This window comes from Ixodes scapularis, unplaced genomic scaffold (genome assembly GCF_016920785.2).
Source record: "Ixodes scapularis isolate PalLabHiFi unplaced genomic scaffold, ASM1692078v2 PGA_scaffold3__209_contigs__length_174095766, whole genome shotgun sequence".
NCBI lineage: Eukaryota > Metazoa > Arthropoda > Arachnida > Ixodida > Ixodidae > Ixodes > Ixodes scapularis.
This window is the reverse complement of record NW_024609868.1, coordinates 170,400,541-170,415,462: the sequence shown is the minus strand read 5'-3', so window position 1 is coordinate 170,415,462 and position 14,922 is coordinate 170,400,541. Positions and strand designations below refer to the sequence as shown.

Below are 14,922 nucleotides of genomic sequence, written 5' to 3'. Positions count from 1 at the left end.
TCCGCGATGAGTTTTGTTTCTTGCGTGGCCTTATAGAGATGGCGCTTTAAAAATCCCAAGCTTTTGTTTGCTTTCGCAGATATGTAGTTAATATGATGCTCCCATGATAAGTTATGGTTAAAGTTGATGCCAAGATACTTGTAGGATGTTACGGCTTCAATTGGTATGGTAGAAAGAGAATAATCAATCTGAGTAATGTTTTTTTTGGTAGTGAAGTTAAGAAATTTTGTTTTGTCAACATTGATCTCCATTTGCCACTCTCGACACCACGCTTGGATTTGTGAAAAGTCATTTTGCAAAAGGGTACAGTCGGTTACATTCATTATTTTTCTATAAATCACGCAGTCGTCCGCATATAATCTGATAGTGGAATTGAGAAGATCCGGCGGGTCATTAATGTAAATTAGGAACAACAATAGACCCAGCACGGTTCCCTGCGGTACTCCCGATTTAACAAGTTTTTGTGACGAACAATTGTTGTCTGTAACAACGTTATGTGTTCTGTTTGAAAGGAAGTTTTCAATCCAGTTTATTACGGTCGTTTCTACTTTAAGTGCTTTTAATTTTGGATAAGACGGCAATGTGGGACTTTATCGAACGCTTTATTAAAATCAATGAAGATTGCATGAGTTTCATGTTTTTTATGTAGGTTATCGTGGATGTCCGTTAAAAATTAAAAAAGTTGAGATTCACAGGAGTACGACCGCCGGAAACCGTGCTGGTTTGAGAAGGGCATATTATTTTTACATAAATAATATATTACATTAGAATAAACGACATGTTCTATCAATTTACTTGCAACAGAGGTTAGAGATATGGGTCTGAAATTGGTAGGGACATCTTTTGCGCCATCTTTAAAAATTGGGACAACCATTGCAGATTTCCAGTCAGCCGGAACAACACTAGAGTCAAGGGATTTTTGAAATATGCGGGATAAAAGTACACTTGATATGTCACTTGTAATCTTGAGCAGCTTTGTAGTTATAAGGTCAGGACCGGGAGCCGATTTAGATGGTAAATTTGATATTAAGTTTGAAATTCCGTCATTTGTTACAATGATCTGATCCATTTGGGTGGTTATAAGATATTCTGGGCAGTAAGGGGGTAATGGAAAAACTTCATCAGTGAACACTTCACTAAAGAAAGTACAAAACAGCTCGCAAGTCTCGGCTGCCGATAAACTTTTTCCAGAGGCGTCACTCAAGCTGACCGAGTCCTTTACTGGCTTTGGATTTACAGCGGCCCAAACTTATACTTATATATTATAGAGTAAGCCCATACTTATCTTACTCTCGCGGTTTCTGCATGTTCGACAAATCCACTTATCGCGCTTTGAGGTTCCCATCGATTTGAACGTTCTTTCCGAAATTCCGGAGCATGAATTGAAATGGTAAACATGTTTACATGAAGCACAGGTCATGAAACTCCCGTAAGATGGAACTTGCTCAAAACACGCAATACACTTTGTAGAACTTGTGGCCGCCATGGTAGAAGAGAAAAGTAAGACTTTGCGAGTGAACAAGGAAAGAAGAAACACACAACTCTGAATGAACACTTGGTGCAGTCGGCGGCAGAACAATAACAGTCGCTATCAAAACATTATATAAAAAATTCTCACCTGCCGAAAATAGCAAAGTTAGTTTCGTGATGATTTCAGGCCGCCGACTGCGCTGAGGAGAGCCGTGGGATCCGCTGATATAGTCGTCCTATCCGGTTGCCCGAATGATGAACGGCGATCAACCACGTGGCCTGGTGTTGCTTGACGAGTGCTGAGTCAGCGACATCGGTCGGCGATCGGCAGCGATGGTGCGCGCCTGGCACGAGGAACTGCCGGAACCGCAGGACCGCTCGCCCTGCCGAAAATGGCAAAGTTAGTTGCGTGATGATTTCGGGCCGCCGCCGACGATGATGATGATGATGATGATGATTATGATAATGATAATGATAATGATAATGATGATGATGATGATGATGATGATGATGATGATGATGATGATAATAATAATAATAATAATAATAATTTTATTGCACAGACTTCAATACAATACAGAAAAAGCGGGCCCGTCGAAAGCCAATAGCGGCTTGTGGGACTGGACCCAGCAGCGGCGTAAAGGAAAAAAAAAAAACTATAGTGCACAAAACAAATATCAGCAATCACAAGACATTTGCGAAGTAGCTAAACACAATGAGATCCAACACAACCTATAAACAATCGAAGTTGAAATAAGCTAAACAACAAAACAAAAGCACGAAAAAGAGTGCATGACACTATACAAGTCCAAACTCAACCGAAAAATAGCGGCGAAAACCAAGAAACGAAGACCAAGAAAATGCAGATACTTTTCAGCGCTGTCGACGTATACAAAGTAAAAAAAAAAAGAAAGAAAGAGCGATGAAGAGCAAACATATTGAAGCTTGTTAAATAATCCAGAGTTAAATAATCCAGAGTAACTCTAGCATAACGTTTGTAAAGCTTTTTTTAACTGACGCTTGGAAGTTATTTCAAAAAACGTATCCGACATGTTGTTAAAGAGCTCAGGGACATAAAAGAAACGCAGTCTTTTCCCATACTTAGTATATACACGCGGAACGACATAAGGTTTGCTTTCTCTAAGAACGCGCTTTTCAACTTGAGGCGTCTTGAAGGTACTTGTTCAATAATGCTTGCTAATTACACATCTACTGAAGAGGGCTGAAAGGCGCGGGAGACCCAAGAAAACAAATAAATCATCACTGGACATAGGTAGCGAGGTGTACGCGACTCCCCTTAGAATGCTTTTTAAAATAGTGTCAATTTTATCATGCCAGAGCACAGAACAGTTAGCATATACAGTAATGCCATAACGCAACAAGCCGTAGGCTAATGCATTCACTATAATTTTTCTGACCGAAAAAGGGAAAAAAGATTTTGTACAATACAACATACACGATACACTTCGCAGTCTTTTTGCAATATAAGCGAGATGCGAGTTCCAAGATAGATATAGATCAGCATCAAAAAATATTCCCAAGTACTTGACTGTGCTGACAAATTTAAGAGGCGTACACCTGCAATCTGTACACTTGGAAGAGTGCATTAGGAGAGGAATATCTCGACAATACCGTTTTAAAGGATTACTGAAACGCACGAGTTTCGTTTTTTGAATGTTAAGTGTAATATAATTTGCTTCAAACCAGTCTATTACTCGGGAAGCATTGGTTTGTAATAACGAAATAGCATCGTGGAAATTTATATGCCGTGAAAACAACAGCTTGTCGTCAGCGTATTGGTAAATATCGCACCCTAAAACAGTCTTAGCCAGGTCATTTACGTACAAATTAAACAAAAGGGGCGACAAAACCGAGCCCTGAGGCACTCCGGCTTTCAAAGGTACATTGACACTGGTGGCGTTACAAAGCGAAACGTGCTGCGTCCGGTTTGTCAAAAAATCTTGAAGGATACGGTAAAAAGGCCCCCTAAAACCCTAGTCATACAATTTTTTCAGTAGTACCTTATGACTGATGGTGGCGAATGCTTTAGAAACGTCTAAAAAAAGTGCGCAGGCAAATTTGTTGCTTTCAAATGTTGAGTGTAACGAGTCCACGAGTTCCTCTAATAGCGAATCGGTGCCACGCCCCGCCGTAAAACCTTGCTGTGTCGGCGACAATATATCAAACTTGTCGAGAAACGTAGTCATTGTTTTTAACATATGTTTTTCCAAAACTAGCGCTAAACAAGGGAGAATAGATATTGGCCTGTAACTTTCAAAGTTATCACGAGCACCGCCTTTGTAAATTGGTCTAACTATTGCAATTTTCAAGCCAGCCGGAATTATTCCGAAGCTAAGAATTCCGTTAAATATGTGCAGCAAGATATTTTCCAGCACTTCAAAATTGCGACGTAGGTCTCCGAGACGGATTTTATCTGCCCCGGGTGCCTTATTGGGATTAAAACTAAATAAAAGTGTACGTAAATCCTCCCTCATTCATGTCCGACAGAAAGGCGGATGCTAAGCAAGAACGCTCTAGATTAGTAGGCGCGATAACTTCATCATGGGAGACACCCGAAAATTTGGCAAAGAAAAGATTGAAACCGTCAACAATTGGTAATACATTAGGCCCGAAATATTTTTTTTATATTGTCATCAATGGACGGCCTACTAGAGCATCCCTTAACCTCGTTTACAAGGGCCCAGGTCTTAGCAGTATCGAAGCGTGATTGAAAAAACTTCCCCTGGAAATGACGACGTTTTCTGGAACGAATAAGTGCACTTACACGATTCCTTTCACATTTGTATTGCAATCTTAGCTCTTTGTCCTCAGGAAAACGACGACATCGTGCCCACAAGATATCTTTCTCTTTGACGGCAGAAAGGACGTCTGCCGTCAGCCATGGCTAATTCAACCGACGTTTTTTTATTGTAATGGTTTTTGAGCTCATGGCCCTAAAAGTTGAGAAAAGTTCGACTAACTTTAAGTAGGCCTCCTGATAGCTACAATCTTCAATAACATAATTCCAATTGTAAGTGGAAATTAATCTATCGAAGCGGCGTGTATCTGTAATTTCGGCTTGGTTTTGTTGTTCTATTGCATCTGAAATGATATCAAAGTTAATTCGACTAGCCACAAAATAATGGTCCGCCAACTTTTTCTTAATGACTGCCGATAAAATGGGAATCCCCGAGTTTGTAACGTTAATATGGTCAATAATAATAATATTAATAATAATAATAATAATAATAATAATAATAATAATAATAATAATAATAATAATAATAATAATGTTTATTGCACAAATATAGATACAATACATACATATGCGGGTCCGTCAAAAGCCAATAGCGGCTTGTGGAACTGAACCCGGCAGCGGTGTAATAAAACATCAAACGAGTCATTGAAAGATATCACGCAAAACATCAATGAAAGATAAAGGAAAAAAAAAAAAAACACACAGCAGTCAGGATACATATGCAAATTCCAGCAAAACACTCATTTAAATATAAAGCATATACACAACGAAACCAAAAAACCACCAGACCGCAGACAAAAACCCTGTCAATAACTGGAGACAAGCGCGTGTTACGATTATTGCTATTTCATTGGAGGCAAAGGCCAAAAGGGAAACCAAGCTTAAAGTCAGCATCGGGGACTATCTGCAGATTATTCAAGATTAGGGTCAAATTAATGATATAAAGCCGAAGGAGACTAACATTGCATGTAAACTGGAAAACAAGAGCGTAAGTATAACTTTAGCATATTGCTCTTATAGTTTTTTTTAATTGGCGCTTTGTGGTTATCCCAAAAAACGTGTCCGGTAAGCCGTTAAAGAGTTCGGGTACATAAAATGAGCGCAGTCGTTTTCCATATTTTGTATAAACACGTGGGATTATGAAACGTTCACCGTCTCTCAAAACACGTTCCACTACACGAGGCGTTTTAAACGAACTTTGCCAGATATGCTTACTAATTACACATCTTTTAAATAGAGCTAGGAAACGCGGCAGGCAGAGGGATGCGAATAATTCATTACTCGGCATAGAAATAGACCCGTACGCTACACCCCTCAAAATACTTTTTAGGATCGTGTCGATTTTATTTTGCCACAGCACTGAACAGTTTGCATAAATAGTAATACCGTACCGTAGCAACCCGTAGGCTAAAGCATTGACTATCATCTTGCGAACAGAAAATGGAAAAAAGGCCTTTGTAGAATACAACATACATGATACACTTCGCAGACGCTTGGCAACATAGCTTAGATGGGAATTCCACGACAGATCACTGTCGAAGCAGATTCCTAAATACTTGTTGGAAGCAACAAATTGAATAGGTGGACATATGCAGCGCGCACATTTCGATGAGTGCAACACAAAGGGAATTTCTGGGCATTTGCGTTTCAGGGGACTCCTGAAACACATTAGTTTTGTTTTATCAATGTTAATTTTAATACAATTTGCCTCGAACCAGTCTATTACCCGGGTAGCATTGGTTTGCAGTAAAGAAATCGCACTGCACAAATTAATATGCCGAGAAACTAACAAAGTATCATCGGCATACTGATAAATATCGCAACCGGAAACAGCTTTGGCTAAGTCATTTACGTAAAGATTAAACAAGAGTGGCGATAAAACAGACCCCTGAGGGAGTCCAGCTTTCAGATTTATACTGACACTGCTGGTTTTGCCAACTGAAACGTGCTGCGTCCGATTCGATAAGAAATCTTCAAGAATACAAAAAAAGGGCCCCCGGAAACCGTAATCGTAAATTTTTTTCTTAAGTACTTTATGACTAATAGAATCAAACGCCTTTGAAACGTCTAGAAAGAGTGCGCAGGCATGTTTGTTGTTGTCAAAAGTTTCATTTAAAGTGTCAACGAATTCCTCAAGAAGCGAGTCGGTACCACGCCCGGAGATAAAGCCGTGCTGGGACGGCGATAACATATCAAACTTCTCAAGGAACATGGTCATTGTTTTTAGTATATGCTTTTCGAATACTAGGGCTAAACACGGCAGAATAGATATCGGTCTGTAGCTTTCAACACTGTCACGCTTACCCCCTTTGTAAATGGGTCTAACAATTGCACTTTTCAAACCAATAGGGATTACACCACTGTTTATAATTCCGTTCAATACGTAAAGCAGGATGTTACTTAGTGCATTGAGATTGCGCCGCAAGTCGGCAAGGCGAATGTTATCTGCCCCGGGTGCTTTGCCGAGCTTAAAACTAAATAAAAGCGTATGTAAATCTTCTGCCGTAATGTTTGGTAGAAAGGCGGATGCTGAGCAGGAGCGCTGAAGATTAGAGGGCATGACATGTTCATCATGCAGCACACCCGAAACCGACGCGAAAAAGCGATTAAATCTTTCCGCAACATGTGACATGTCATTTCCAAAATGTTTCTTAATTGTATCGTCAATAGACGATCTAGTAGAGCATCCCTTGACTTCATTTACAAGAGCCCACGTCTTCAAAACATCAAATCGTGATTGAAAAAACTTATCATGAAAATGGTGACGCTTTCTTGAGCGAATGAGTGCATTTACACGGTTCCTCTGTGCCTGAAATTGCAGTTGTAATTCCTTGTTCTGTGGAGAGCGACGACATCGTGCCCATAAATTATCCTTTTCTTTTATAGCAGAAAGAACGTCTGAAGTTAACCACGGTCGATTTGGCCTGCGTTTTTTAACTGTAACAGTTTTCGTGCTCATGGCTCTGAAGCTTGAAAATATTTCAACCAGCTTTAAGTAGGCGTCGTGACAGTTATAATTTTCAATGACCCGATTCCAGTCATATCTAGAAATTAATCTATCAAAATTACTTGCATTCATTATAAATATTTGGTTTTGTCGTTCTAATGGTTCAGAAATAAACTCGGCGTATATTCGACATGCCACAAAGTAGTGGTCTGCCAATTTATGTTTGATAACGGCTGATAATATAGGAACCCCTGAGTTCCTGATATTTATATGGTCGATACAAGAACTAACCATTTGATTGGACAAGTACTCTTCTCTAGTAGGCGTCTGAATTACGCTGTCAATACCATAGTTTGCCAGAATATTTAAATAATCACAGACGGCACTTTTGAAAGGCTTTAGTAAATCAATGTTTATGTCACCCACCATACAAAGCTTATCGGTAGGCACCATAGTTTGTAAACTCGCGCTTAGCTCATCTAAAAAGTTACGCACATTTTCTGATGGTGGTCTATAAACTGCCAGAAGGGATACTACGAAATTGTTTTTACATAACTTTAAAGTCAGACATTCTGCATGTTCGAGTGTAATGTCTATGGTACTTGCTGACCAGGTATTTTTAACATAAACAGCTATTCCTCCTCCTCTAGATGAGTTACGAGTCAGGAAGAAAGCCTCAAAACCAGGCAGAGAAAACTGACCTTGAGAAACGCCCACATCCCGAACATTTACCTCGGTTAGGACAAAAATGTCAACAACGGTGTCAGTTGCCCCAACAATGAGTTGAAATTCGTCCCAGTATTTCCTAATGCTTCTGATATTTACATGTAAAACCGTGAGCGAACTAGCACTAGGCGGAAAGGAGTCAATAAACGTTGAGAAATCAGAGTTTAGTGTAGTGTTATCCATTTCTATACTATTTTTCCCAAGTCCCTAGTGCTAGAGATACGCACTGGCGATGAGTTCTCGTCCTTTTTCGCAAAAATGGCGGAGTTCTTAACCCACACAAACTTATACGATTTTTCCCTTCCCTTGTTCCGCGCTTGCCTGAAGAGGTCCTTATTTGTCCGAGTCAAATTTTCATTAAAGTATATCCTCTGCTGGTATTCAGACCGAGAAAGGGTGGCCAACTTTTTGCGAGCATTCATCCAGTGTTCCTTTACCGACACTGAGGTGAACTGCACCAAAATGGGGGCAGCCCCCTCACGCCTAGAGCGTAAGCGGTGGCACGCTACTACTCTATCGGGGGTATGGGTCGCGAGCCCCAGTTTCACCGCAAGGTCGGCCATAGTCACACTCAGGTCTTCGCCGTTCGCGCAAGGAATACCGTGGATTTCCATGTTACACCTTCTGCTATATTGCTCGGATGAGTTTACGTTCGCCTGTAACTGCTCTATTATTGCCGTTTGATCTGTCACCGTTGTTTGGAGTACTTCAACCTCGGAACGGAGAAACTTCACCTCTTTATCGTTTGCAGTAACCAGCTGCATCATTGATTCACACTTTCCGACTGATTCTTGTAGTCCCTTAATTGTTTCCTTCATTGCATCAACTGATGGTCTCAAAGAAAGCAGGTCATCCACTTTGGCTGGAAGCTCACACAGCCGGTCAACGTTAGCCTTCAGGGAGTGGAGCAACTCAAGTTTTACGTTTATTTGTGCCAGTTGTGTAGGAAACAGCATCGTCTTCTGGTGGTAACACCGCCTCCCCTGTTGTGCCTATGACTGATCTGCTTTCGCGATTTCTGCATGTACGGCAGATCCATTTCTCGCGCTTCGCACCTCCCATCGACCTGAAGGTTCTGTCAGCTATGCCGGAGCACGCATCGAGATGATATGCATGTTTACAGGAGAAACATTTTATAAAAGTTCCGTCCGTGGGCACAGGCGCGAAGCATGCAATGCAATCAGTTTCGTCTAAATTAGCCATTACTAAGTAAACAATAATTAATTTCTTTTTTTCAAAGGCACATGGAAAAAACACTCACAGGAACAAAAAAAAAAAATCAAATTTTCACAAATGCACTTGTCGCAGTCGGCGGCAGAAAAGAAACAAAAGCTATTCAAACATTATTACAAAAATAGACGCTCACCTGCCGAAAGTGGCGAAAGTTAGTTGCGTGAAGATGACAGGCCGCCGACTGCGCCGAGGTCAGCCGTGGTATCCGATGCTATGGGCGTCGACTCCGGTTGCCCGGATGACGGCCGGGGATGAACACGTGGCTTGGCGTTTGTCGACGGTTGCTGCGTCAGTTCCCATTCATCTGTCGGCGGCCGGCAGCGATGATGACGAGCCCAGCACCAGGACTGCCGGAGCGACTGAGCTGCCGAAAGTGGCGAAAGTTAGTTGCGTGAAGATGACAGGCCGCCAACTGCGCCGAGGTCAGCCGTGGTATCCGATGTTATGGGCGTCGACTCCGGTTGCCCGGATGACGGCCGGGGATGAACACGTGGCTTGGCGTTTGTCGACGGTTGCTGCGTCAGTTCCCATTCATCTGTCGGCGGCCGGCAGCGATGATGACGAGCCCAGCACCAGGACTGCCGGAGCGACTGAGCTGCGTGTCCTGCCGAAAGTGGCGAAAGTTATTAATAATAATAATAATAATAATACTAGTACTAATAATAATATAATACTAATCAATCAATCAATCAATCAATCAATCAATCAATCTTTATTATACAGTGCCCAGGAACAACCTTGAGGTCTTGGTGCTGGTACACTGGTAAATAAAAAAAAAACACACTATACACATCTCCGCAGAAAATAAGATACATTTTTAGCATAATACTAGGCAGTGCACGAGTAATTAGTACAATGAAATAAAAACGAGGCAGTAATAGTAGAGACGGAACACAAGACCGAAGGACAACAAGTGCACCACCAGAAAACACGACATGGAGATGACGACATTCAGACATAACAAAGCAATTCAGCAATGCTCATCCTGCACGGGCAAGTTTTTAATAGAAAGGACAAACGTCCTGTAGCAAGGGTTGAAAATATCAAGTTTTTCAGAGTAATGATTCAAACGCTGAGCCATTCTCGCAATTGGGTTTACCGGACTAAACGTTCTAGAAACATAAAAAGATGACAGAAGACGAGTAGGCACACGTGGGACCCTAAGGCACAGTTCAGATAACAGGCTCGGAGAATTGATGAGTCCATGCAGCGTTTTAAACAAAAATAGTAAGTCCGCGTTCTCCCGACGCCGGTGCAAGCTAAGCAAACCAACACGCTCTAACGCAGACTCATATGTTAAACAGTGAACATCCTCCTTTATGTAGCGATGTTTAAAGATAGAAACAAACTTTTTTTTGCACACGCTCGATCTCCAAGGAGTGACTTTTAGAAATTCCATTCCAAACAACTGAGGCATATTCTAACTGTGACCTGGATAGCGAGCAGTATAACGTGATAAAAGCCGTCGGGTGTTTGAACTCCCTGGTTAAGCGAGAGGCAACACCCAACATTCGCAAAGACGAGTTAACCAGCCTACCAACGTGATCAGAGAAACGCAACCCAGAATCAACAATGACTCCGAGATCTTTCATTACACTTACTCGAGACAAAGTCTCTCCTTGAATATTATATGCAAAAGAGATATTGTGAGTTTTCCGAGAGAGCGTCATGACCTTGGTTTTGGACGGGTTCAAGAAAAGGTCATTTTCAGAGCACCATCGGTAGAAAGAACATGCATCTTCCTGGAGCTTAGCACAATCACGTTTAGTAACTATTTCTCGATAAATTTTTATATCGTCAGCATATTGCAGGAATGAAGAATTTAAAACAGCAAAAGAGACGTCATTTACGAAAATTGTGAACAGAAGGGGTCCTAAAACAGATCCCTGAGGAACGCCAGAGCGAGTCCTGTACAAAGAAGAGTTCATGTTGTTAACCCGGACATATGCCTCTCTCTCTGACAAGTAGCTTTTTAACCAGTCATGTACTGAGCCACATACTCCATAGGAGGAAAGTTTGGATAAAAGAATAATGTGATTGACTACGTCAAAAGCCTTACTTAAGTCAAAGTAGACAATATAATAATAATAAAAATAATAATAATAATACTAGGCAGTGCACAAGTACTGCACAATAATAATAATAATAATAATAATAATCAATCAATCAATCAATGTTTATTAAAGTGTCCAGGAACAACCAATCGGTCTTAGTGCTGGCACACTAAAAAAAATGAGCAAAAACACACACATACAAACACCCATACACACGAGTGCAGAAGGAGAACGTAGTTCTCCAGTCTGAGAATAAAAATATTAACAAGTATGAAAGACACTCAGATTAACAAGGGAAATCAAAAGCACAAAACAGAGACATCACCAGGTGTGAGAGCAAAAAGCAAATACTACATCAGCGCTCCAGCTGATCAGCCCTTTTCCTGCAGGAGGAAGATTTGAACAGCATTTCCGAACTTGCTCCCGCATGAGCTAAAAATATCAATTGTGTCAGAGTAGCGATTATAACACTCCGCCGATCTTTGGATCGGGTTTAAGTTGCTAAAATGACGAGCTATATAAAAAGATGATTGGAGCCGTGTAGGCACACGTGGAACTCTGAGGCTCACTTCGGACAGAAGGCTGGGAGAGTTAATCGAGCCGTGCAGGGTCTTAAACAAAAACAACAAATCTGCCTTCACCCGACGCTGCTGGAGGCTCAACAAGTTGACAAGTTGCGAGTTACACACACCGTTCAGACAAGGATCACCATTCTCAAGGTAACGATATTTAAAGATAGAAATAAATTTGTTTTGGACTCGCTCGACAGATGAGCTGTTAGTTTTGGAAATGCCGTTCCAAACAACCGAGGCGTACTCTAGCTGGGATCTAACTAAGGAACAATACAGCGTAAAAAAAGCGGACGGGCTTTTGAACTCCTTCGTTATGCGAGACACGGCACCTAACGTGCGCAAGGCCGATTGAACCACTTTGATGACGTGAGTGTCAAATCTCAAGGTTGAATCAAAGACAACTCCAAGGTCCCTCAGTTCACTTACACGTGACAGCAGTTCGCCATGATAACTATATGGAAAGAATATATGATGGGTTTTGCGAGAATATGTCATTATTTTTGTTTTAGAATGGTTCAAACGGAGGTCATTGTCTAAACACCAACGACCGAAGGAATATGCGTCATTCTGAAGCGCGATGCAGTCCTCTAAGGTCGATATTTTTTTGTAAAGTTTTATATCATCAGCGTACTGCAGAAATGAAGAATTTAATATTACTCGAGAGACATCATTTACAAAAATATTAAAAAGGAGGGGGCCCAAGACAGATCCCTGAGGCACTCCAGAGCTTGCCTTGTACAAGGACGAGGTAGTATTGTTGACGCGGACGTAGGCTTGCCTATCAGACAAATAGCTTTTTAACAAATTGTATACCGAACCAGATACTCCGTACGAAGAAAGCTTGTATAAGAGGATGTTGTGGTTGACTACGTCGAATGCCTTACTCAGGTCGAAATAAAAAACGTCAAGCTGACCTCTATTACAAACTACTTCAGAGGCAGCAGACATAAAAGATACGAGATTTGTGGATGTCGATCTGCCGGACATGAAACCATGCTGATTAGGAATGACTATACTACGAAACTTGAAGGAGAGAAATTGATGGATTACCATTTCAAAGAGTTTGGAAAAAGAAGAGAGAAGAGAAATCGGTCTGTAATTAAGAACATCACCACTATTTCCAGATTTCAGGACCGGAACAACCACTGCCAGTTTCCAGTCGTCAGGGAATATCCCTGACCTCAAGGAGTTATTGAAAATTGTGCACAGTATAGGCGTAAGTAATTCATGATAAGCCTTAACAATTGCAGCGGGTATCCCGTCATGACCTGCAGACAATGTGGGTTTCATTTTCTTAATACATAGCCTAACACATTCCTCATCGACAACCACAGAACCTAATGAGTCGCCAAAAACGTCCGAGTGAGGCAAAATAGATGAGGAGCAGTTATTATTATTAATGTAAACTGACGCAAAGTGATCAGCAAACAACTCAGACATGCCCTTCACACTGTCGCTATGCTGATTCAAGACGATTTCGGACTCAATATTCTTCCCCAAGCGCGATTTAGCGTACCTCCAAAATTTCTTGGAATTTTTAACAAGATCTGATTCCACCGAGTCAGAATGCGCCTGGCGATCACGGTTTAAAATTTTCTTACATCGCTTTCTGCAAATTTTAAATTCAACTTCCCACTTTGGAAGACCACTTTTCTTAAACCTCCTGTGCAAAAAATCTTTCCGTTTTAAAAGCGTTCTGAGTTCACGAGAGAACCAGATAGGGAAGCGAGATTTTTTAGACGTTTTAAGAGGGATATACATGTCCATAGCCTCCTGAACAACAGTTGTGAGGAGATATACTTGGCCGTTGATATCAGACGACTCCAGGATAGAAGCCCAGTCAACACCCGAAAGATGGTGATACATTCCAGTGTAGTCCCCCGCTGAATACTTATATGATGTGTGTGGGGAAGGACCATTAGAGGGACTGAGGACCGGAGGATCAAAAACAGAAAGAACTACATCAAGAGCAGGGTGATATCTATCCTCAGGAACCATAGAAAGTTCACTTCGAGCCACACGTATACCGTCCGTGTTTGAAAAGCATAAATCTAAAGCATTACCCTGGTCGTTTAGAATGTTATTGTGCTGTCTAAGATCTAAAAAGGAAGTAAAGTTGAGGAGATAGTTGCACTTTTGTTTACAATAAAAGTTGCCGGTAAGGACATTGAATTGTGTCCAGTTAATCCCTGGAGCGTTAAAATCCCCCAAGATTAGGATATTGCTCCCCTGTGAACCATTAATAGTATTTTCAATGTCAGCAAGACATCTTTGGAAATCATCTGGTGTCGTCTGAAGAGGAAGGTAAAACAGACCTATTAAAATACGTTCTCTGCTAGAACACTCAATTTCAACCCACAGAGACTCAGGAAATCTCTCCAGATCCTCACGTCTTCGTGAACTATATTGTTTGTTAACCGCGACCAATACACCGCCTCCTACTCGGCCCCGGGAAGAGAAATCACGATCATGACGGTAGACATAAAAACAAGGCGGAAAGTAGTCGGAGGAACTAACACTAGGACATAACCAAGTTTCCGTTAAGGACACAATTGAGTAATTAGATAGAGTAATGTTGGCAAAGAAACATTCAGCTTTCGTCCGCAGGCCACGGACATTCTGGTAAAACAAATCGACGTTACTCATCTTTGTATATAGTGTTGGGCTTGTGGGCTTTTTCAGACGAGTGAAGGAGTTCTTGACGAAGAGCGCCTCTGAAAGGTTTAAAAAGACAATCCTTCGGCCACAAAGCAGGGTCAGAGAGTTTCTCAAAGTCTTCGGCAGCTACAGAGACGTGAAAAGAGGCGTAAGTGTTGTAGTGAGTCTTCAGTCGGTGGCACTTCAAGTTTTCCACATCGAGGGAACACAGATGCCCAACGACGTAAGTAGAGGTGGTGACCGGATCCAGCTTGGTCACAAACAATGCCCTCCGGCGGGAAGATGAGGGGGCAACGCTCAGCTTGCACGCCACGGACGCTCCGGCTTGCGCGGGGATTCGAGTCTTCGGGCTGATCGGATTGGGCTTCACAGAAAGTGGATCATCTACCGACGCCTCGCTCACCAGCGCAGAGACCGGTGCCTGCGGGCTCATGGGGTTCGGCTTACCAGGCAGCGCATCATCTTTCGTCGTCCCGTCTGCTGGTGCACCTGCAGGCTTTGCAG

General features: G+C 41.8%; 1 protein-coding gene across 5 annotated transcripts in view; it reads right to left on the bottom strand.

Annotated features, from left to right (window-relative positions):
* Positions 1–9,829, bottom strand: part of LOC121837154 — a 174,513-nt gene extending 164,684 nt beyond the window's left edge. For 2 of the 5 annotated variants that reach the window (XM_042292657.1, XM_042292663.1), the window contains exon 1: positions 9,268–9,824. The gene's annotated coding sequence lies outside the window, so the exon portion shown is untranslated. Of the gene's footprint in view, positions 1–1,618; positions 1,882–9,267 lie in introns of those variants that run through there. The other 3 variants (XM_042292658.1, XM_042292664.1, XM_042292660.1) reach the window with 3 other exon arrangements.
* Between the last annotated feature and the right edge of the window lie 5,093 nt (positions 9,830–14,922).